Below are 24,355 nucleotides of genomic sequence, written 5' to 3' on the forward strand. Positions count from 1 at the left end.
ATTCAATGGGTAAAGTGTCTTATTTGCCTCAGTATTTGCACAATCCAGGCACAAGAGACAGCAGTTCTCAAGTAGGTTTTACTTTTAATAAAATGATTTCTCCAATCTGAATTATAGCCCCTGCAGGCTAATTTGACCAAGAATGATATTTCAAAAGCGAGAGGTAGAGGTGCCTTGGCTGGATGCTGCTACTGTGGCCTAAACTCAATATAAAAAGGTTTGAGGATGTTACTCATGTTAGAAAGCTGGCATTGTCTACCAAGTAGCATTTAAGGATAAAAAATGCAATCTGTCATGACCCCATAAATTTCAAGTCCAAGGGCTCTCTCTTCTGTTGCAGAATTTGGGAATAAATAGTAGTGTTGGGTGTTTGAATTAACAATGATTCAAGACTGTCAAATAACAGGTTGAACAAAGATTATGAATCAGAGATTAGTACTGCACAATACAGAAAGAAAAGAAACTTTACCTTGTTTGGTATATGGTAAAGAGCTGGCCTCTGTGTCTCTCCCCTTTGTTTCTGGTGAGATGCCAACAATTTTGCATTCTTCAACCTCAGTTTCAAGCCCTTTGTCTTTTGTAGGGTGTGAGACAAAGAAAACCCGTTTGGTGGATGGAATAAAATTTTTCCATGATCAATTTCACTGTAAATTTGACATGTTTGTTTACCTCATTACTTATGGAATTTCCTTTATGGTATTTTTATGTTACATGAATAATAAACAAAAAGAGGATTCTAACATGGTCACTATCCAGAACAATTGGACTGACTGACAGTTCCCCAAAACACCTTTTAATGGATCTCCAGTTGTCACTGCAGAAAGCATCTGCAATAACTGTCAGTCAAGCAGTCCTATGTATATCTCTGTAGACAATTTTGGTAGTTTGACAGGACTCTTTCCTGGGCATTTGTTTTCCCACAGACTTGACGGAATCAGTCATGGTAGATTATGGTCCAAACTCAATCATATGAAATTCCTGAATATAGGTCACTCACAGGTTATAGACACAGCCCTTATTATTCAAATACACTCTTTGCTAATGACACAGGTTTTGGGAGAATAGTTAATATGTATAGGAAATTAATATTCAGAAAGGGGACTAACAGGATTAATATTTACTAATAGGTACCAACTGGTACACAAGCTTTTTCTAAGTGTCTTGTTATTAAAATAAGAGTATTTGCCCTATATATATATATAGATATAGTAGTCAGAATTCCTCCCTGTCTGTTTTACAACTGATCAGCAAAATCAAATCATAAGACTTCCAAATCTGCCAAGTCCCAAGTCTTGCGTTAAGCTAGAAATGAAAAAACTGTCAGTCATTTGCTGAAGCTATGAGGCTTTAGGTGAGGCTTTGTTTGTTCACTCCATCTTCACCCACCTGTCCTTAAAAGCAACCTCTGTGGTCCCAGCAGTGTCACAGAGCTGGCTCTCCTCCCCTCTTAAAACCTCCCTCTTCAAGAAATTCCTCCTCCCCTCAGCTCATTAGCAATCTCCACCTCTCCCTCCTGCCCTGATGTTTTATCCCGTGGTTGTTTCTCCTGTCTTACCTAGATTATGAACTTTTTAGAGCATGATAATATCTGTAGCTATGGGCCAAATCTTGGCCTTGCTGCAAAACTCAGGTGACTCAAATAAGCCCTAAAGCTAGGGAATCAGGAAGTCTGTGGCAGAACCATCCAGACTCTTGAGTTCCAGTCCAGCATCTAAAGCACAAAACAGTTTATTTTGCAGACTTGTCATGTCCTGCATTCTAAATAATTTCCATATATATAATATGGATGCTGGTTTTCAGCATCTGTGATGTCTTCAGTGATGTCTACAAACCTTTGGAAGCTGGGGTTATTAATTAGCTTGTGCTCCTTCTGCTGGATGACTGGAGTCAGAGGGAAATACCTTTCCCGAGCAATTTGCTAGGTATCTTAATTTGGGTTATCTGTTTCTGAAGCATCAAGTACAGGCCACTGCCAAATGCAGGGTACTAAACTACATTATGGTGTCATAAGTGTATCAATTTCTACAGCCCCATAAAACCAAAATATTACAGAATAACATATAAACAGTGGATAGAGTATCCTTGTATTTATTTACAGTAAGAGAATGGTTTTTGTTTTTAAAATATATATTTAGAAGCCAGAGAACCGTCTCCAACCAAATTGCAAATATTTCAGTGTAAATCAAATTGGTGATTTAATTTAGTTGCTATTAGTCATGTTTTGTTTCTCTTCTGCTTTTCATTCCATTTCTTCTTATTTGATGCTTTAACACAAGTCCTTGAGAGCTATTTCTTTCTACTGTCTTCCATTCTGGTCCTTTTTTCCCCCTGTAAGGTTCTTTATTCAGTACCTTACAGTTTGTTCTTTTTCTAAAACAACATTTAAAGAATTATTGAACAAAATATTGTGACTCATATATTCAGTAACTGGTACACAATAGTTGTAATGTTTGAAAAATATTTTGCCAATAAGTGATTTTTTCTTCTGATCATGCAAACACTAAGCCATCTTAAATACAATCTTTGCTCCAAAGTCATATTAGAAGTGTAGTGGGTTAAATGAGAATAAACCCAAAATATACAATTCAGCAATACAAAATCTACTGAAAACTTCCTCCTCTCGGGTTTCCCATACATTTTATTTTCTCCGTAGCTTTCAGATTTTAAGATCTTTGGGGTAGGGACTGCCTTTGTTTGTTTTTTTTGTTCTGCGCACATAGTTGACTCTTGATTTCAGTGGATTATTATAATTATTAAGTGTTATTTTTTCTGGAAAATTCTTTATTTGCATGTATTGAATTTTTCATTTTTTAGTTCAATATATTTCATTGTTTTTATTCATATGCTTATTATGTTAGGAATTCTAGGTTACAGTTGCATTTTACACTTGCCTACACTACTGGGCCATTGGCTATTCTCGTATGTCTATTCTGTATCTTCTGTTGAAACTGTTCCACTATATGTAAATAATTGAATATGCATTGGGCCAGAGAGCGAGCGAGAGAGAGAGTGAAAATGACTGACTATTCCAGTAGTTAGGGAGTCACTTTAGAGGTGGGAAACCCAAAATCCCTTTTCTACATGAGGCAGAGGGTAAAATGGAACTCTGGAACTCTGACCACTGAGCTAAAAATGATAGGATAAGCTACCACCTCCTCCCTTATGTTTCTTGCAACAATGCCTTAGGTATGTATCTAATGCTGTTTGAGGGGCAGGGATTAGGCCACACCTCTCACTTTGATATTTTGACATTTGACTGCTTTTGTATATCCCATTATTTAGGTGCCTAACTCCCCCCATGCACTGTATAGGGAGTCTGAGCACCTGACTTGGAATTGTGGCTTCCACTTGGAGGCAAGGTGCCTAAAAGTTAGGCTTTGCAATACTCAGTGTCCTAGTGTCAAAGTATCTCTGTGAATCTGGTGACTTTCCAAGGTTGCACAGTAAATCTGTGGAAAAGCACAAAATTCAACCTAAGTTAGCTGGACTGATAAATCTGAGGACTGAAGCAGAACTGGTACAGCATGTTTCCTTTTTTCTATGTGAAGGAAAAGTACAGCATGGACCACAGTAGTGCAGGCTTCCTTGCACGGCTCATGAAATGTGCTACAACCCTATTCTGCAGGAATGAGTCTTAATACCCATTAGTTCTTCAGCCGTTGTTCTACAATTACCAATTAATGCAATTTGAGATGGTGATTCATATAATATGCATGTGTCCACTAGAAGCTGGATTGAAATCACCAACTTATTTTGTGGGGAGGTTTAACAGATCTGCTTGTTTTCGTTTTCTTTAGTACATTTCTGTTTATTTCAGAATAAATTTTGCGGTATAATGAGTGGGCTGTGAGGCACTCTGGCCTCCCAGCATTCAGCCAGTCGAGAAGATACTGGTGAAGTATTAGTGCATCACCAAATCTAAAAAGAAATCACGTGACAAAATCAACCTTGTTTTTTTCTTATCATAGTTATAATAAAAAAAAAAGAGGGTAAGTTGATGGGTTACAAAGTACAGGCTTCAAATAACTTGCTCTGCTTGAAAGACAATGACCTGGCTTTGTTGATATAAACTAAAATAATTTCAGATGGTTTAGTATATGGAGCAGCCATTAATTATAGCCACAGATCATAAAACAATCCTGGTTGTGGTTCTGCTGCTGTATAAAATCACTGTATTGATAAAGTCAGAATAACTTCATATCATTCTCTTACTTTGTCTCTCTTTGAAAATTTTCAAATTCCTTCAGATAGTCTAAATTAGATGCAGGGCCAGATTAAGACCTTTAGAGGCCCTAAGCACTGAAAAGATTATGGTGGCCCCCATATGCAATTCAAAATAAAACATTATTATACCATAAAATAAAATTTTAATTTTCAAAATGACACAAAACTTAAATGTATGCTGAAATTAAAATAGCTTCTTTCTAGATTTTCTGATTGCAAAATTCTGAATAAGTTCATTGAAGCTGACTCGACGAAGTATGTCCGCTTCCATACACAATAGGGAAAGTGAATCAAGTCTGTCCTGACACACTGTTGTTTTCTGAGGGTCTTTTATTCTTTTCAGCTGCGAAAAAGAGGGTTCTGTGGAGCAGTTAGTAATCAACAGTGTTAGAAAAATACAAAGTGTGATCTCTACATTTGGAAATACACATTATATTCAGTCTTTCAATATTGTGTCCTGAAGATCAATGTGACTGAATTTCATTTTTCCTGTTTCATTAAACTTTACACGCATATAACAGTGGAACTGCCGTACTTCTCCACAGAGATTCATATTCAAGTCAACAGGGTATGAGTCAACTAGCTTTTGGGAACCTTGTGAATATTGTTCGTCAGATAAGTCCATATCGTTTAGAAAAAAAAATTTCTTTAGAAAAGAAAATCTGCTTGATACTTCTTTGTACACTTCACCTCTCCTCTTCATATGAGCTTCAAGTGTATCAATTATAGCACAGTAAGTAGATACGTGAAATTTGTCTGTAGGATTCAATGCTGTTTCTGTTGTACTGCTATCATTTGCTTGTTTTTTCCTAATTCGCTTGCAGGACTGGGCTTCTTTGTAGTTAGTATCAGGCAAGATATCTTTTGATATGTCTTCAAAGCTTTTGAAATCATTCTTCAAAGTGTGTAAGTGGTCCACTAATGATTGACAGAGGTCTGCACGTGTTTTCAAATCCAATTTGTTTTCTTGGAGAGCTTGACTTGTGTGGTAAAAGTGTTGTAAAATTTCATTCCACATGGTCAACATGAATACAAACTCTAGTTCTTGCATCTTGTTTGCAATGTTTTCTGCTTCGCATATAGTTTATCCCTTTTGTGATTGGTCTTCAGCTATACTTTCTGTCAAGATTCCTTCCCCACTCTGAACTCTAGGGTACAGAGGTGGGGACCTGCATGAAAGTGCCCTAAGCTTATTTTTACAGCTTAGGTTAAAACTTCCCCAAGGTACAAACTTTTACCTTTTTGTCCTTGGACCTTATGCTGCCACCACCAAGCGTGTTAAACAAAGAACAGGGAAAGAGCCCTCTTGGAAATGTCTTCCCCCCCAAGCCCTATACCCCCTTTCCCGGGGAAGTCTTGATAAAAGTCCTCACCAATTTGCATAGGTGAACACAGACCCAAACCCTTGGATCTTAAGAACAATGAAAAAGCAATCAGGTTCTTAAAGGATAATTTTAATTAAAGAAAAAAGTAAAAGGAAAAACCTCTGTAAAATCAGGAAGGGAAATACCTTACAGAGCAGTCAGATTCAAAACATAGAGAATCCCTCTAGGCAAAACCTTAAGTTACAAAAAGATACAAAAACAGGAATATACATTCTATTCAGCACAACTTATTTTATCAGCCATTTAAACAAAACAGAATCTGACGAATATCTAACTAGAGTGCTTACTAACTCTTTACAGGAGTTCTGACCTGCATTCCTGCTCTGATCCTGGCAAAAGCACAGACAGACAGAACCTTTGTTTCCCCCGCCCCCTCCAGATTTTAAAGTATCTTGTCTCCTCATTGGTCATTTTGGTCAGGTGCCAGCAAGGTTATCTTAGCTTCTTAACCCTTTATAGGTGAAAGGGTTTTGCCTCTGGCCAGGAGGGATTTTATAGCACAGTATGCAGAAAGGTGGTTACCCTTCCCTTTATATTTATGACACTTTCTAATGCATCCACAATCTTTGAGTAGGACTCCAGAATTGCACTTGTTGCCACTGCATGTACCTCCCAGTGAGTATTAGAAAGAAATTTCAACACACAATCATTGCCCAAATATGTTTTAAGAACTGCCCATTGATGTGTTGAGACAGAGAAAAACATATAAAGTAACTGGACTGTTGAGAAAAACTTACTGCCACCGGACAACAATCAACAACACTGTGGCCAACAAGATTGAGAGTGTGCAGCACATGGTATGAATATGACATATTTGTTCTGCTCTAAAAGTTTCTTCTGCATTCCCTGATAATGCCCTGACATGTTGGCAGCATTGTCATAAGAAAGAAAAAAAAAAGAATCAGGTACGTATAACTCAGAAGAATATATCAATAATAAAACAAATTCATTGCAATCCATGACAGGATCTGATTTCCTTGCATTATTTCGGTCTATGTTAGTTGGACGCCCCCCTGGTTTAGGTGGGGATAAGTAATAAAAAGAGAACAGAAAAATGGGGAAAGAGTGTGTAGTGGTGTGTAAGGAAGTCTAACAAAGTTCTGATTTTTCCCATGATGACTACTTGGATGCTTTTTTTGAAATTTCAATTTTTTTTGGTGCCCTAAGCCAGTGCTTAGTCTGCCTATTTCGTAATCCAGCCCTGGTAAAATGTGTACGGTTTGTAGAAGAACTGATAACCAACAAAGACAACACTAAATTTAATTTACATTCATACCTTTTTAAAAAAACAGTATATTTATTACTGGAACACAGGTAATATGGAAGTTTTCTGCCAGAAAACTATTTGGAAAAAAGTATAGATGCACACAGAGAAGAGTAAGACAAAAAATAGTAGCTATTAAAAAAATCATTAGAAATCTGTACAAACAACCTTAAGAGTTTACTTTTTGATTATTACAAATAGGAAATTTAGTCTCAAACTAAACATAAAAACTGACAAAGACTGCCTGACTCAACATAAAGCTAGAAACCTAAGAGGATCATAAAATGTGAGAGACCCTATTTAAAAGTCTAATACGAAAGGATAAACAAAATAGTATTCTCTGCCAACTCTGTGCATAAGGCTCTGGTCAGCAGAAAAATATACCTTGCAAGTAAGCTCTCAAAAAGAAAAGTTCAATGATAACTAAAGATGATATTCTATCAGAAAGGTTGTGTCATTTGTTGAGATACTATTTTTATTGGATTTGAAATATAGTGAGCTGAGATTCCCTTGGGTTTTATGTTTTGATACAGTGGGATGTATTTGTGTATGTGAGCATATATGCATTGTACTGCTGTCAACAATCTAGAGAAGAAATGAGTATCAGTTGCTTCTTGTTGCAGGCAGTTTTGACAGCTATATGAAACAGGCAGAAACAAATTCCTTCTATGAATCCAAAAATAATTCCTCACTAAATTAGTGATGGCTTTATCTTGTAGTACACTGTTGCCCTTAAACTGAGTTTTATCAGTATTTCTAACTTGATAATACTTGTAGTATCTTTATAAAAAACAAAACAATGTATTTCAAAAGTGAAGACAGTCAAGGCAGATTGGTTTCACAAACCAAAGACCTGCTTGAATCTGTTCACGTAAAATAAAAACAAACACATATGCCATGGGAATAATGAAAAATTCCTCTGACATGCTCTATGCTGTTAGCACCAATATCAGCAATTCATTGTGTTCATGTCACAACCAAAGAGGAAAAGTAAACTGATTCTGACAAAATAAAAACCTATCTGAATGCCTCTCAGCCAAGACTCAACTTATCCAAATATATTTTGTTTGAAAAAAAATGTCTGTACATTTCTCTGCATCCCTGAACCTCATATTTTTGTCAGAAACAAATAGAATATATGTAATATTAGAATATATTAGACTACTTCATGGCACGAGAGTGATGTGAAGCCACTGAGGCAAGTACAATATCTTATGGGGCTTCTCCATGCACATGTGGTGATGGAGGGGCAGTGAAAAGTGCAGTCTGCTCCATCACTACAAAATCATTGTTTTCTTGGTCAAGGCAGTATTAGTGCTAGTTAAGATTAAAAGTAGTTCGAGATAAGGAATGAGGAAGAAGGTAAGTAGCAAAAAAGCATAAGGTCAAGGAGAACCCAGGGACATGATGTAGATAAAAGGGGTCTTATCATAGAGGAGATCTACCAGTTATGGAGTAGCTTGATAAGCAAGAAAGAGGAACAATGGAAAGAAAGGTGACTAGATACCTGTACAACTATGCAGAAGATCCAGGAGGTTGGAGTAACTCTATGGAGGCTGGATTGAGGTTGAATGGATGAGAAAGTAGAAAGCACTGTCAACAGCAGAAAGGAAAACAATAACACTGAGTAGAATGTTTTCTGTACTGCATAGTCAGAGAGAAATCCAGACAGAAATAGGTTTGGATATATTGTTGTATAAGAGAAGGCTGTCTTCTCAAGAACACCTGTATATGTACTCTAAAATAAGGATAAATCGATCCTTCTAACTACTTACTTCAGTCCTTTGCCATGTTTTGAAAACTAATGCAGCCACAGAAATAGAATGATCACCACTAACAACTCAATACCATTTGCAGGTAAAACTAACATTAGTGTAGCATTCATGAAAGATTTGTACTTAGAATATATTTGAAATGTGGAATACAATGATAATTATTGAGATCTTAGGCCCTGATACAACAAAGTACTTAAGCACATATGAAGTCCAATTGATTTCAATGGAATGACTCACATAGTTAATTAGGTCCATGCTTAACTATCTTGCTAAATCGACAATCTTAATATCAAACCAAGTCCCCGTAAAATGTCAGCTCCTATTTTGATATTTTTTGAACCATTCTAGTTTGGCTCAGACACAGCACTAATTCTGTTCCTGACTAAAGATCAGGTGCTTGATGTGCAGCTGGCTTAAAGGAGGAGGCCAAGTGGAAACCCAATAACAGCCAGGTCAGTTCAGTTCAACACTATAATATCATAAAAGCCTGTAATACAAACAAAATACACAATAACTGGCCACAAGGATACTATATTTACCTGCTTCTTGGCATATAGAGGTGAAGAATAAGTAAAATTGATGGTATCTGCCTTCCTTAGATCCACATGACCTTCCTTGCCATTTTATACTGAAATATTGGGAAAGTAAATTTGTAAAGTGTGTTCTCTCATCCCAAGTGCAATAGACACAGCACTCTTAATACAAAGAGGGGCAGGCTCCAGAGAACTGTAAACATGTTATAAAGCAGGGGCGGGCAAACTTTTTGGCCTGAGGGCTGCACTGGGTTTCGGAAATTGTGTGGAGGGCCGGTTAGGGGAGGCTGTACCTCCCCAGACAGCCAGGCGTGGCCTGGCCCCCACCTCACCCCCCCGCTTCTCGTCCCCTGAAGGCCCCTGCCCGTGGACTCTCGCTCATCCAACCCCTCCCCCCCGCTTTCTGTCCCTTGATTGCTCCCAGAACCCCACCCCTGACTGCCCCCACTGTCCCATCCAACCCCTCCTTTCATTCCTGACTGCCTCCCTGGGACCCCTGCCCCATCCAACCCCCCACTCCTTCCTGACCACCCAGGACCCTGCCCCCATTCAACCCCCTTCCCCGTTCCCCGCCCTCTGACTGCCCAGATCCCTATCCACACCCATGCCCCCTGACCACCACCCCAAACTCCCCTGCCCTCTATCCAATGCCCACTGCTCCCTGCCTCCTTACTGCGCTGCCTGGAGCACTGGTGGCTGGTGACACTACAGCCGTGCCACCCGGCTGGAGATGGCCACACCACCACGCAGCACAGAGCACCGGGTCAGGCCGGGTTCTGCCCCAGGAGCTCACAGCCCTGCTGCCCAGAGCATTGCACCGGTGGCGCAGTGAGCTGAGGCTACGGGGGAAGGGCTGTGAGGGGCTAGCCTCCTAGGCCAGGGACTTAGGGGCCAGGCCGGATGTGGCCCATGGGCCGTAGTTTGCCCACCTCTGTTATAAAGCAATGGAGCACTCAATAATGCATGTTTAACTAGAGGTTTAATTTAGCATAGACAATAACAGCAAAAAATAACATTGCGATTCCTCCCACCTGTGAGGGAATGAGCGGAACATTCTTAATCAGATACTTACAAAAGCGACTCATTAGAACTCTAGTTGATAACAGATTAGCTGGGCAATTGTGAGATCCACTGGTTAGTACAAAGTTCTGAAAGATTGCATCTTCATTAAAACATCCAACTATGTTGATTCTGTTTTATTGGGGTTCTTGTATGTTGGTGTCACAGGTGAGAGGCTTGGGATGAGCACTTGGGCTACTAGAATATGTGTTGCTGGTCTTTGCATTTACTCTCAAAGTACTGGGGACAGGAATAGAAAAATCATCTTGTCCTCTTAAAGATTATCTTCACTGAAACAATTAGCTTGAGTTAGTACATTTAAGTCTTGATCTAGCCTAGCTTAAATGAGAGCAACCACACCATGAATCAGCTCTCAAGTGAGAGAGTGACTAGATTAGCAGTTGATGATGAGTTGTACGTCCAGCTGCTGTATTCCCACTAGCTAGTTACTAGCTCAAGATTCAGCAGCATTCAAGCTTCAACACTCACTCTTCCCTGCCCCCCCCATGCCACTCCCAATTAGACATTTGTGTGTGGATGGGAGTTGGGTTAGGGGCAAAACTTGAATCATAGCTTGAGCTAACACTGTAGCTAAGATAAGCCCTAACAGTTCATGGATAAGACCAATATTTATTGATAATTTAACAAAAACATAAATTTATACTTAATCTCTACAATACTATATATATAAATAATATATAAAAAGAGGAAAAAAACAGGAGAGAAAGAAAAGAAAAGTCAGACTCATCACACAAGGATAAAGCAATGCTCATGGAAAAATGCAAAATACATTCAATTTGTCTAGATATTCTTTGAAGACTCACAGAAATTTGCAAGTTTTAGTTAAAGACAGAAGTTATAATGCTGTGGGTCAGACTTTGGCACGCTTATTTACATTTAGTATTTTATGCTTCATCTTAAACTTACACCGCCATAGTTATGTCAGTCAGTGATGTGGAAAAAACCCACACTCCCTAGTGCTATGGCTATCCTGACAAAACCCCCAGTGTAAACTCAGCTATGCTGACATGAGAAATGCTTCTGACAGCATAGCTAATGTAATTTGGGGATATGGGGCTGTGCATATACCCGAGAAAAAACTTTCTGTTGGCATACTCTGAGTCTGCACTAGGGGTCTGTGCTATCATAGCTCTACTGACATAAATTTTATAGTTAGAGCCCTGCATGGTTACAAAATATGTATCCGAATTTGATCTGCAAAAATAGTCCATGGATATTCATGGATTTGCAGAGCCCTAGATACAAAATTTGTATCCACATCCAATCAGCGATCCTCAGACCATTTTTGCCAATATCTGTTGATATAAAGCGAATATCCATGGATTTGCAGGGCTCTACTTGTAGCGTAGTTGTACTTATGCAAGGGAGTTCTCCATAAGTTATGGAAAGTCTCAAAAGGAAAGGGGTGGCAGAGTCTGGCACCATGATAGAACCCATAGACACTGCTTATTGTAAAACTACTCTATTATTCACTTAACTCTACTTCTATGTTTTCCTCTTTGAATAAGCCAGTGCTTAGCTCTGCTTCAATACCTCTTTCTGCAACCGAACTTGTCATTTGTCACTTCTAAAGATACCTGCCTCCACTAGCCTAGAGAGCAGGAGATTTGGGGCTGCTCCTCAGAAAATGGCTTTCATTTCAGCAGTACTTTCTGCTTTCAGAATGTCCAGAACAGCCAGCACAATCCCTAAGGATTTGAAGCGTGCAGGAGAAGGCCCTAAGAGAGCTGTTCTATTTTTAAAAAATCTGTAGTTTATAGACATAAAAGAGGGAGCTGTTAGTGAAATATGTAGGAATATTCTATTACTTCAGCTCACTTGGCAAGTTGATTCTCTTTAAGAAGGGGAAAAGTAGCAGTACAAAATGGGATAAGGATGTATTTCTTTTTGTTCTTCTGCCACTACTTAATGGAGCATCAAATAGCTTCATTTTGGAATTAATTTCCAATTCAGATTTTGATACATTAAATGGACAAAAAAAACAAAAAACCACCACTCAAGTTCTGTAGAATTTATCCTGTCACAAATGTGTTGATATGACATTTTGTTCTTGAGATAATTTAGGATAGAAAAAATGTTCTTATGGCTATTTTTTTAACTTGAAATTAAAACTACACACCCACACATCCGGTTTACTGAAGTGATAGTACAGCAACGCCAGCTACAGTCTGCATTATAGAAAGCTGACATTGCTCTGTATCATGATTCAGTTTCTATTTTCTGACTGTTTGGTATATTATGGTACTCAACAAAAACACAGAGGGTGATTTATAGCAAAATACAAAGCATTCGTAATACAAAATGTGAATCATGTCACTTGTGGCATACCAACAGGAGGAAGTTGGTGTCGGTTCATTTTATCGGTGTCTCTTATTCTTGTGAGTGGCATTATGAGCGGAAACTAAATGAACATCGCCCCTCCATACTGAGAACAAAAGATTATTCTAAAAATGATTGACTGTTTTGCTGCAAAATGAGAATAATGTCTTTATTTCTGTTATAAATAATCAACTTACCCTTTTTGCCTTTTCTTGTATTCGCACAGCAGCAAAAATATTACTTACGGAAAGGTGGTTATACCCATTAACATAATCAAGAGAAGTAACACAATTTATAAAACATTCTGTCAATGGGTCACTGATCAAATAATAAATCCCAAATTTTAGGTTTTATATAAAAAAGAGAGAAGGTATAAAATCTGATGTTGTATAAATATATTTGACTTTTATTTCCAAATTTCTATGTAATTCCACACCCACATCCTGTTCCCCCTATTGACACGTTATCCTGAAATTGTGGAAACCAAAGCACAAAAATTTGTCCTAGTGATGCATGAGAACTATGCTGAGAAACAAACCACCCTTATGGGACGGTCCTATTGAATGTAAGCAAAAATGATGGTCAATATCTTGTCTCTGGTGTCAATAGTTTTGCCTTTGACGGTACCAGAATTTTACCTAATGTCTTTTATTTTCTTTTGAACCATCCTTCCAAAATTGATATAACATTTTATTTCTTCTATAGGAATTCTGTAAAAACAAAACAAATTAAGAAACAAACCTATAGAAGAGATGTTACTCTCTATTACACACTCCAGTTAATGTTATATCCAGAAAGGAGTCCAAACATTAATTGTGGTTAGAAGGAAAGGATTGGTAATATCAGGTTTTGATACACAAACACAAGTGCCTCATCTTCATAGAGCATAATTTTGTGCTCTGTTTGGCTCACCCCAATACTATGAATATGTTGATTTGCTAGGATGGTAATGGCTAAAGGTTCTAAAGCTAAATCAAACAGCAGAGGAGAAAGGGGGCAGCCCTGCCTTGTAACTCTCTGTAATCGAAATGGGGCAGAAATACCACCATTGGTAACTACTTTGGAAGTTGGGTTAGAGTATAAAAGCTTAACCCAAGCAATAAATTGGTTACAAAATCCAAATTTTGCCAACACAGTCTATGCAAGCAAAGGCCCTTTTGGCATCTAAAGAAATGATAGCTAAGGGGTTTTTAGAATCTCTCAAAGCACCTATAATATCAGTTAGTTGATGCAAATTATCTGAACCATATTTATTATGAAGGAAGCATACTTGATGTATTTGTATAACATGAGAGTGCACTTTGTCCATTCACATAGCAAGAGTTTTAGCTAAAATTTTAGCTTCACAATTGATTAAAGAAATAGCCCTGTAATTACTACATAGTCCAAGTTCTTTCCCAGGTTTAGGAATAACTGAAATTACAGCTTCTCATAGAGCAGACAGGAGAATTTGTTTATTTTTGGCCTCATTGAACCAATATTCAATAACTTAAGTGTTAAAATTTCAGAGAACTATTTGTAAAACTCAATTGGGAACCCTTGTACACCAGGAGTTTTTTGAACCTTCATTTCTTTTATAGCTTGAGTCAGTTCCACAATTTCTGGAGAGGCAACTAAAAGATCCTTCTGAGAATCACAGATCTGTGGCAGAGACAATCCACTAATAAGTGTTTTAGGGTATCTTTATTGATTCCTTCTTCAGCTAAATATAGTTTTGAATAAAACTGTTAATTGTTTATTAATATGTGTTGTATATAATTTATTACTACTATCGCAAATATCAGCAATCTTATTTCTGTTAGCCTTTTGCTTAAGTCTATAGGCCAACAGTTGCTAGCTCTCTCGCCAAACTGCCAGTAGTTTTGTTTCAAAGAGAATAAAGCCAACTCAGTTTTTTGGGACAGAAGTTTGTTGATTTCATATCTTAGAGTGATGAGGATTCTGAGTTTCTCAGGGGAGAGGGTAGAAATGTAGTTTACATACAAGGCCATAATTTCCTTCACAAAGGTATCAATTCTATGTTCACTCCATTTCTTATTAAAGGTGACATAAGAAATGATATGTGTTCGAATATAGATATTCAGACCTGCCTGTAAAGGCATATACTTTAAGAACTTAGGTGTATTTTTATCACTTAGCTAGTTACAGGGGTATAAAAACAAAGAATCAAAATCACAGTCCACCTCTGTATGTGCCTTCTCTCACTAGGATAGTCTGAGGTCTTGATCCAAGGCTAAGGCCTTTGGCTAAGCAACAGGGGCAACCATAAACTGGGAAGCGTAGGGTCACATCCTCACATTCCAAACCAGTAACATTAGACTCATAGATTTTAAGGTCAGAAGGGACCATTATGATCATCTAGTCTGACGTCCTGCACAACACAGGCCACAGAATCTCACCCACCCACTCCTGCAATAAACCTCTCACCTATGTCTGAGCTATTGAAGTCTTAAAATCATGGTTTAAAGACTTCAGGGTGCAGAGAATCCTCCAGCAAGTGACCCATGCCCCATGCTGCAGGGGAAGGTGAAAACCCCCCAGGGCCTCTGCCAATCTGCCCTGGAGGAAAATTCCTTCCCGACCCCAAATATGGTGATCAGCTGAACCCTGGGCATGTGTGCAAGACTCACCAGCCAGATACCCAGGAAAGAATTCTCTGTAGTAACTCAGATCTCACCCCATCTAACATCCCATCACAGGCCATTGGGCCTATTTACCACTAATAGTCAAAGATCAATTAATTGCCAAAATCATGTTATTCCATCATACCATCTCCTCCATAAACTCATCAAGCTTAATCTTGAAGTCAGATAAGTCCTTTGCCCCTAATGCTTTCCTTGGAAGGCTGTTCCAGAACTTCACTTTTCTGATTGTTAGAAACCTTCATCTAATTTCCTGATGGCCAGTTTATATCCATATGTTTTTGTGTCCACATTGGTACTGAGTTTAAATAATTCTTCTCCCACCCTGGTATTTATCCCTCTGATATATTTATAGAGGGCAATCATATCTCCCCTCAGCCTTCTTTTGGTTAGGCTAAACAAACGAAGCTCCTTGAGTCTCCTTTTATAAGACAGGTTTTCCATTCCTTGGATCATCCTTGTAGCCCTTCTCTGTACCTGTTCCAGTTTGAATTCATCCTTCTTAAACATGGGAGACCAGAACTGCACACAGTATTCTAGGTGAGGTGTCACCAGTGCCTTGTATAACGGTACTAACACCTCCTTATCTTTACTGGAAATACCTCACCTGGGTATTTCAAGACTGCATTAGCTTTTTTAATGGCCATATCCACATTGGTGGCTCATAGTCATCCTATGGTCAACCAATACTCCAAGGTCCGTTTCCAATTGATGTGTCCCCAGTTTATAACTAAGATTCTTGTTATTAATCCCTAAATGCATGACCTTATACTTCTTACTATTAAATTTAATCCTATTACTATAACTCCAGTTTACAAGGTCATCCAGATCTTCCTGTATGATATCCCAGTCCTTCTCTGTAATGGCAATACCTCCCAGCTTTGTGTCATCTGCAAACTTTATTAGCACACTCCCACTTTTTGTGCCGAGGTCAGTAACAAAAAGATTAAATAAGATTGGTTCCAAAACTGATCCCTGAGGAAATCCACTGGTAACCTCCCTCCAGCCTGACAGTTCACCTTTCAGTATGACCTGCTGTATTCTCCCCTTTAACCAGTTCCTTATCCACCTTTCAATTTTCATATTCATCCCCATCTTTTCCAATTTAACTAATAATTCCCCATGTGGCAACAGATCAAATGCCTTACTAAAATCGAGGTAAATTAGATCCACTGTGTTTCCTTTGTCTAAAAAAATCTGTTACTTTCTCAAAGAAGGAGATCAGGTTGGTTTAGCACAATCTACCTTTTGTAAAACCATGTTGTATTTTGTCCCAATTATCATTGACCTCAATGTCCTTAACTACTTTCTCGTTCAATTTTTTTTCCAAGACCTTGCATACTACAGATGTCAAACTAACTGGCCTGTAGTTACCCGGATCACTTTTTTTTCCTTAATTTTTTTTTCCTTTTCTTAAAAATAGGAACTATGTTAGCAATTCTCCAGTCATAAGGTACAACCCCTGAGTTTACAGATTAATTAGAAATTCTTGCTAATGGGCTTGCAATTTCATGTGCGAGTTCCGTTAATATTTTCGGATGAAGATTATCTGGGCCTCCCAGTTTAGTCCCATTAAGTTGTTCGAGTTTGGCTTCTACCTCGAATATGGTAATATCTACCTTCATATCCTCATTCCCATTTGTCATGCTACCATTATCCCTAAGCTCCTCATTAAAGACTGAGGCAAAGCATTTGTTTGGCTATTGGGCCATACCTAGATTATCGTCAACCTCCACTCCATCCTCAGTGTTTAGCGGACCCACTTCTTCTTTCCTTTTTTTCTTCTTCTTCATATGGCGAAAGAACTTTTTACTATTGGTTTTAATTCCCTTTGCAAGGTTCAACTCTACATGACTTTTAGCCTTTCTCACTTTATCCTTACTTGTTCTGACCTCAATAAGGTAGCTTTCCTTGCTAATCCTTCACATCTTCCATTCCTTGTATGCTCTCTGCTTTTTCTTAATCACCGTTCTGAGATGCTTGCTCATCCAGCTTGGTCTACAACTCCTGCCTATGATTTTTTTCCCCTTTCTTGGGATGCAGGCTTCTGATAGCTTCTGCAACTTTGACTTGAAGTAATCTCAGACCTCCTCTGCCTTTAGATGCATAAGTGCTTCAGTCCGATCCACTTCCCTAACCAATTTCCTTAATTTTTGAAAGTTAGCCCTTTTGAAATCAAAAACCCCTAGTCACAGATTTATTTTTGTTTATCCTTCCTTTCAGTTTGAACTGAATTAGCTCATGATCACTCGAGCCAAAGTTGTCCCCTACAATCATTTCTTCTATGAGGTCTCACTACTCACCAAAATCAAATCTAAAATGGCATCTCCTCTTGTTGATTCAGCAAGTACTTGGTGAAGGAATCCATCAGCTATTGCATCTAGGAAAATCTGAGCCCTATTATTATTACTAGCACTCATCCTCCAGTCGATATCTGGGAAGTTAAAGTCTCCCATGATCACACAATTCCCATTAGTATTTACTTCATTAAAAACATTAAAGAGGTTTCTATCCATATCCAAATCAGCTTATGGTGGTATATAGCACACCCCAAGCACTATCCCAGGGGAGGCTCTAGTAGCTTTCTTCCCCAATGTAATTTTTGCCCAGACAGACTGTCTTATCCATCTCATTGCTTCTTATTTCTTTACAGTCTACCTCATTATTGATATACAATGATACTCCACCACCTTTACCTTTATTTCTGTCTTTCCTAAACAGCATATATCCTTCAATATCTGTAGTCCAGGCATGACTACTATTCCACCATGTTTCTGTTATCCCTATAATATCTGGTTTCACTTCCTGCACCAGTAGCTCTAGTTCCTCCATTTTGTTACCGAGGCTTCTTGCACTGGTGTACAAACATCTTAATTTTTGCTGTTTGGCCTCACTCACTTTCTTCATCCGATTAGGCACGACATTCTACCACCATTATAACCTATTAAACTGGTATCCACACTGTCCTTCCTCCTCATGTCCATTCTCCTACCCACAGCTGTATCCTTTCTTGCTTCGTTTTCTTCCCTCTCAATGTTAAAATCTAGCATGGAGATTACCTGGCCATCCCAATCATGGGAATCCCACAAATTCCTAGTTTAAAGCTCTCTTAATCAGTTGTGCAAGCCTCCATCCTAGAAGTCTATTTCCCTCCCTACTCAGATGGAGGCCATCCCAAGAGAACTGTCCTCTGTCCATGAATGCCTCCCAGTGACCATACATCCCAAAGCCCTCCTTATAGCACCATTGCCTGAGCCATCTATTGAGCATCATAATCTTGTCACACCTTTGTTGCCCTTCTCTAGGAACAGGAAGAATCCCACTGAAGATCACCTGAGCCTCAATTTCCTTAAGTGTCTTCCCCAGCCTGGCATAGATTCTCACTGGAACGTACCAAGGGAGACTATCTGTATTGAAATAAGGTGCTATTGGGCTGTTTGAAAGACAATCCTGTCATCGTAATGCCCATCACCACCAAATAAAGAAACAGATCTTAAGTGATAACATCCTATCTGTCAAGAAATTACTCATCAATGGTTGTGGTTGTGAAACCCTCATTTCTGTATTATTTTATCTTTATGCCCCGCCCCCCACTTTTCTATTGCAATCTATCTGGTTCTCTAACTGTTTCTGTCTGCAGTATAATTAATTTTGCTAAGTTTAAGTTAATTAGGGTAGTGGGATATAATTGGTTAGAGAATTATGTTACAATATGTTAGTATTGGTTAGTTAAATGTCAGTAAAATGATTGGTTAAGGTATAGCTGAGAATATTACTATATAAACTGGGGTCAAACAGGAAGTGGGGGGAAGGGAAATTGGAATCATGCTTGCTAAGAGGGAGGAATGGGAATGGGGATGCAGGCAAGGCTCTGCGGCGTCAGAGCTGGGAAGGGGGAAGCGGGGTAAATGCTCTGTGGCAGCGTCAGAGCTAGGAAGGGAGACGTGGGGTAAATGCTCTGCGGCATCAGAGCTGGGAAGGGGGACGCATAGTAAACGCTCTATTGGCATATAAACCCGACTGGTGTGAAGCGCTTTGGAATATGTTTGCTTGGAAAGTAACCCCAATAAACATTGCATTGTCTGTGCTTCAGACTTCTGGTCTTTTGCTGCTTGCTGTCTTCATGACAAGAACCAGGGAAGTGGGAGGGTGAAGGGAAAGCCCTCTAACAATATGGCCTCTTATGATGACTTCAAAGGCTTTCTGAATGATGGCGGCTAATGAAGTGGTGAGAACATTCTTTTTAAAAGTTCTAACTCCAGTTGGATAGAGATAGCAAATGAGGTATGAAACAGCACAAAGGTATTTAGTCTCCACATCTTAGTTGGGAATGCATACCCTGGGCCTAAAAGACCTACTATGGGAGCATGGTCAGATATAATGGTAGTTCCAATGCCACAATCAATGACAGAACTGATCAAGTCTTGTGACTTTAAGATACAGTCCAATTTTGAATATGTTGAATGAGCTGCAGGGAAAAAGAAACTGTAGTCTTTGGCCATAGAATTACCCAATCTCCATACATCTTGTTAAGCTCAATCAGCCATCAATGTATGAAGTACCTGACTAATATTAGAGTTGTTATATGAAGATGGAGAAGATTTATCAAGGACTGGGTCTAGAGTTTCATAAAAGTCTCCGGCTATAATAAAAGCATGATGGCCCATGTCACTTATACTCATGAAAAAAATGGAGTAACCGTAGTTTGGCCCATAGCAATTGGCAAAGATTATTATAGATTTGCCAATTCCAACCTTGAGGCTACTAAATCTTCCACACTGTGAGATTTGTGCTCAGAATACTAACAGTCAACTTTGTATTTATTAGTATAGCAATACCACTGGCTTTAAAATTAAAGCCACTAGAAATTGAGAAGCCAACCCAATCTCTATGTAGTTTAAAAGTCTCAAATTCTGTCAGATGTGTCTCCTGGAGCATGGCAATATCAACCTTCTCTCTTTTTAAGCATTGAGTATTAATTTTTTTCTCTCAATATGGTTATTAAAACCCTTTATATTCCAGGACACACATTTAATTATCAGAGCCATTGTTGTTAAAATAGATTGAATAAAATATAAATTCTCTTTGTGAATAAATGAGATATTGCCAATTTTCCTGAGAAGCATACAGTTCTTGCATATCTAAGCAGCAAAAGTTACATAATCTGAGGGTAGGGTGTCACCAAAGAAGCAGGAAGGAAATGCCTTGTGACGTTGCACTCCATATGCTTTATAAAAATATGTTTATAAGTCAGACTATGATATAACTGGAATATTCTTCAAGCAAAAGGTCTCTTGTAATGTATCATTACAAAGCTTATGATGTACTGAGCGTGTTCATCCTATTTGTTTGCATGTATTATTTCTAAGTCTAGGGTTAGGAGAATAAGATATAAACTTGTATTACAGATGTAAACATGTTAAGTGGAAGCCATTAAAGGTGCTTCAGAATCAATGAACTGTGAGTGGGTTTGTTTACCTGCAAGCCTTCCTGTGTACATGTCTTCCAGCTACTAGGTACTGAAGGAGGAGGTCTTACAGTGACATGTGATCATGTCACCTGAACTGGAATTCATCTTAAACCTGGTGCTTTTCCATTTAGAAGGAGGGGTGGGGATCCAGAGAGACAAAAGATTCCCACCTTGTGCCAAAGCTATAAAAGGCACAGTAGAGAGGATACTGGGCTGGATGGACCTTTGATATGACCCAGTATGGCCATATTTACGTTCTTTTATAAAGGGGTAGAACAGAACAAAGGTGGCTGCCAGTCCTGAAAAATCCCCTAATTACCACCTGAGCTGGAACTAACAAGACTCTACTGGGGAAAGGATTGGGCCCAGACAAGGAAGGAGTCTAGTCTGTGAAACAAGCTTATTGGAACATATCAAGGGGGTGAAATTTATTCGTATTCAGTTTCTAAGAAAAGTATTAGGCTTAGACTTGCGTGTTTTGTTTTATTTTGCTTGGTAACTTACTTTGTTCTGTCTGTTATTACTTGAAACCACTTAAATCCTACTTTTTATACTTAATAAAATCACTTTGGTTTATTAATTAATGCCAGAATAAGTGATTAATACCTGGGGAGTAAACAGCTGTGCATATTTCTCTATCAGTCTTATAGAGGGTGGACAATTTATAAGTTTACCCTGTATAAGCTTTATACAGAGTAAAATGGATTTATTGGGGGTTTGGATCCCATTGGGAACTGGGTGTCTGGGTGCTGGAGACAGGAGTACTTGCTGAACTGCTTTTAGTTAAGTCTGCAGCTTTGGGGTGTGGTTCAGACCCTGAGTCTGTGTTGCAGTAGGCTAGCATGTCTGGCTAAACAAGACAGGGTTCTGGAGTCCCAAGCTGGCAAACAAAAAGGGCTCAGAGGTAGTTTCAGCATATCAGGTGACGGTCCCAAGGGGGTCTCTGTGACCAAACCTGTTACATGCCCAGCATGGGAGGGTAACAGGAGGAGGACAGAAAGAGGAATTAAATATGTGAAAAAGCAAAACAGAAAAGAGAGTGGAGAGAGAAATACACATTAGTACCATGCAATCAAGTATAGGAGTACCAATCAAAAATAAGAATCTATTTTAAAAAGTCCAAAAATACACAGTTGACACCCAGAGTGGGCAGCCTGATCAGGGGAAACTTGGAGATCCTTACTGCCCCAGGTATTAATCACTTACGGCCCCAAACATTACAAATACAGTAATTGCCTATTACCAATAGAACCTTGATTCATTAGTCCATAAGAAAGTGCCTTCTAATAAAGCAATGATAACATAGATATAGATGTAAATAATAATGAAATGGTTGATTTTACATTGATTGTTGTTTCCTGTGAGATAAGGCAAAAGGAATTAATGATCATAACCATTTAATCCCAATGACAAAGAGAAAAAAGAAAAGGAAGGAACATATCAATCTTCATTAGCACCCATCAACTTTAGAGCAATCATATCAGATATCAGAAAGCATAAATTCCATATGTCAGATAATTTCATAGATGTCTTGTGAGGGTGGAGTTTGCAGATTTTTGAAGTATTTTTTTGACTCCTGAGGAGAACTGAATGATAGTGTCTTCTTGCCGTTCTTAATATGGGGCATTGCTGGGTATTTAATAAAATGCTTCAAGTACATCTTCCTGGCCAATTGATTTGCTTGGTTAAAAGCAGCCCTATTGCAACCATATCACAAGCATAATCTTGAAAAAGCAGTATTTTAATTGCTGGTTTTTGCTATAAATAACTCCTCTCCCCCTGGATTTCTTCAATATAAGTTCTTAGCAGTAAAGTTCAGTAACTTCACAATCAATACTTTAGGCTGACCTCCTGGAGCTGTCTTGGGGACAAGGGCTCAGTGTGCCTATTCTATACTAAACAGAAATCTATTGGTAGATCCAACTACTTAGTTAGCAGTTTAGGGACAAATTCAGAGGGTTCACTTTTCTCTGTTCCTTCAGGGACACCCACAATCGTGATGTTATATCATCTTGAGTGGCTTTCTAGATCAATTAGCATGGTTTTAATAGTCTCGATATCATTATAATTCTTCAAAACCGGTAATTAATTCTCTTTGAAATCATCTTCCACTTTAGAAATTCTGTGTTTTGCTTCACCCACCTTTCTGGATAGAGCTTGTAGTGCACTCTGAATATCAGTTATGGTAGTCTGTATGGTGAAAAAGGTAGATATAATTTCAACAGTATCTGCAGCAACCTGTTGTTGTACAACTATTAGCTGTGTTTCATCAGGCTCATGCTCCATTTTTTTCATAGAAGGCAGGGAGGCAGATCATCTCTTGTTTTGTGCTTTCAGATTCGGAGAGGAAGATGCAGAGCTAAAGGGTATCTTGAGGATTTCAGTAGTTTGGTGCAACATTTCTTGAGGTTGGATGGTGGATTTTTGAGGATAATGTTTGGGGATTCCCTATGGGCGTCTTTGGAGCTCAAGGAAACTGCATCCACCTCAGTCGCCTGGTGTCTCCTTCTTTAATTATCTTCATTGAAAAAGCAACTGGGATACTGCATTTAGGAGTGAGTTTAGAGAAGAGCACTAAAAGTTAAGGATCTGAAGGGAATGACTTTATTAGAATCTGCTAGTGATCTAGTAAACTGTATGGACAGTTATTGAAGCTCTATTGCATAGGACATATAAAATTAGATTGAACAAAATACTAGAAAATGTACCGTAGGGAACAATTGTACATTGCCAAGTGGAGGGATGAGATTATTTTATAAATTTTACTTATGAGGCTATGAACACACCAGCTGTGCTCATTTTGGTTCTTAGCATTGTTTGAGGTTGGGTTATAAAAGATAAAATCAGGTGATCAGAAAATATTCTTGTCCATTTTATAATCCAAATAAAAAAACTCCCTCCTAGTCTCTGAGATTTTTGGTAGACTCCCTCCTCTCTATCTGTTCTACTAAAAATCCTTTTAAACTTTTGTCATCTGAAATAACCCCCTGACGCAGTTATTTATTACCAATGGGTATATAGAGTACCTACTAATGTGGCAAGCTGGGTATTTTTATTTATTTTTACAAAGTAATAAAACAATATATTAAAAAAACCACCTTCAAGGTGTAGCATTAAATAATCACTTCTATTAAGGAAATAATCACAGACAATCAGATAAAAGCTAAACTAGGGTATCATAACTATTTCAAACTCCTTTCCTGAAACTTAATGTGGAACCACTAAAGGGAGAAGGAGAAAAGGAGAAACCAAAGGCACTGTGTCCAGATCAAAGCTAGAGACTCCCTCTTTCTCCTTGCTACATTATAGAAATAAAAACATGATCACTCACTTATTTTAGGGTGTCCTGAATTCAGAGGAGGACCAAAGGAAGGAAGCAGTGCTTGCTCATTGTTTAAGGGTGCCACCTTAGAATCATGGGAGCAGACCTTAAGGTGATACTGACTTCTGTTGTCCTATGTGGACAGAAATAAAGTATTGCATATCCCCATTAAGATGAAAGGGATACTGAAAATGTTAGTTTAGAGTTGTTTTATTCCTTTATTTTCCTTAGATTACATTTCTTGTCTTGGCTTAGATGCTATTATTTCCCTATTTCCTTCTAACCAGAAGAGACTCACTTGTATTTAAGTGGGAAAAAAACCTAATCAAACTATATGGAGT

The sequence above is a fragment of the Dermochelys coriacea genome, chromosome 5 (assembly GCF_009764565.3).
Source record: "Dermochelys coriacea isolate rDerCor1 chromosome 5, rDerCor1.pri.v4, whole genome shotgun sequence".
Classification (NCBI taxonomy): domain Eukaryota; kingdom Metazoa; phylum Chordata; order Testudines; family Dermochelyidae; genus Dermochelys; species Dermochelys coriacea.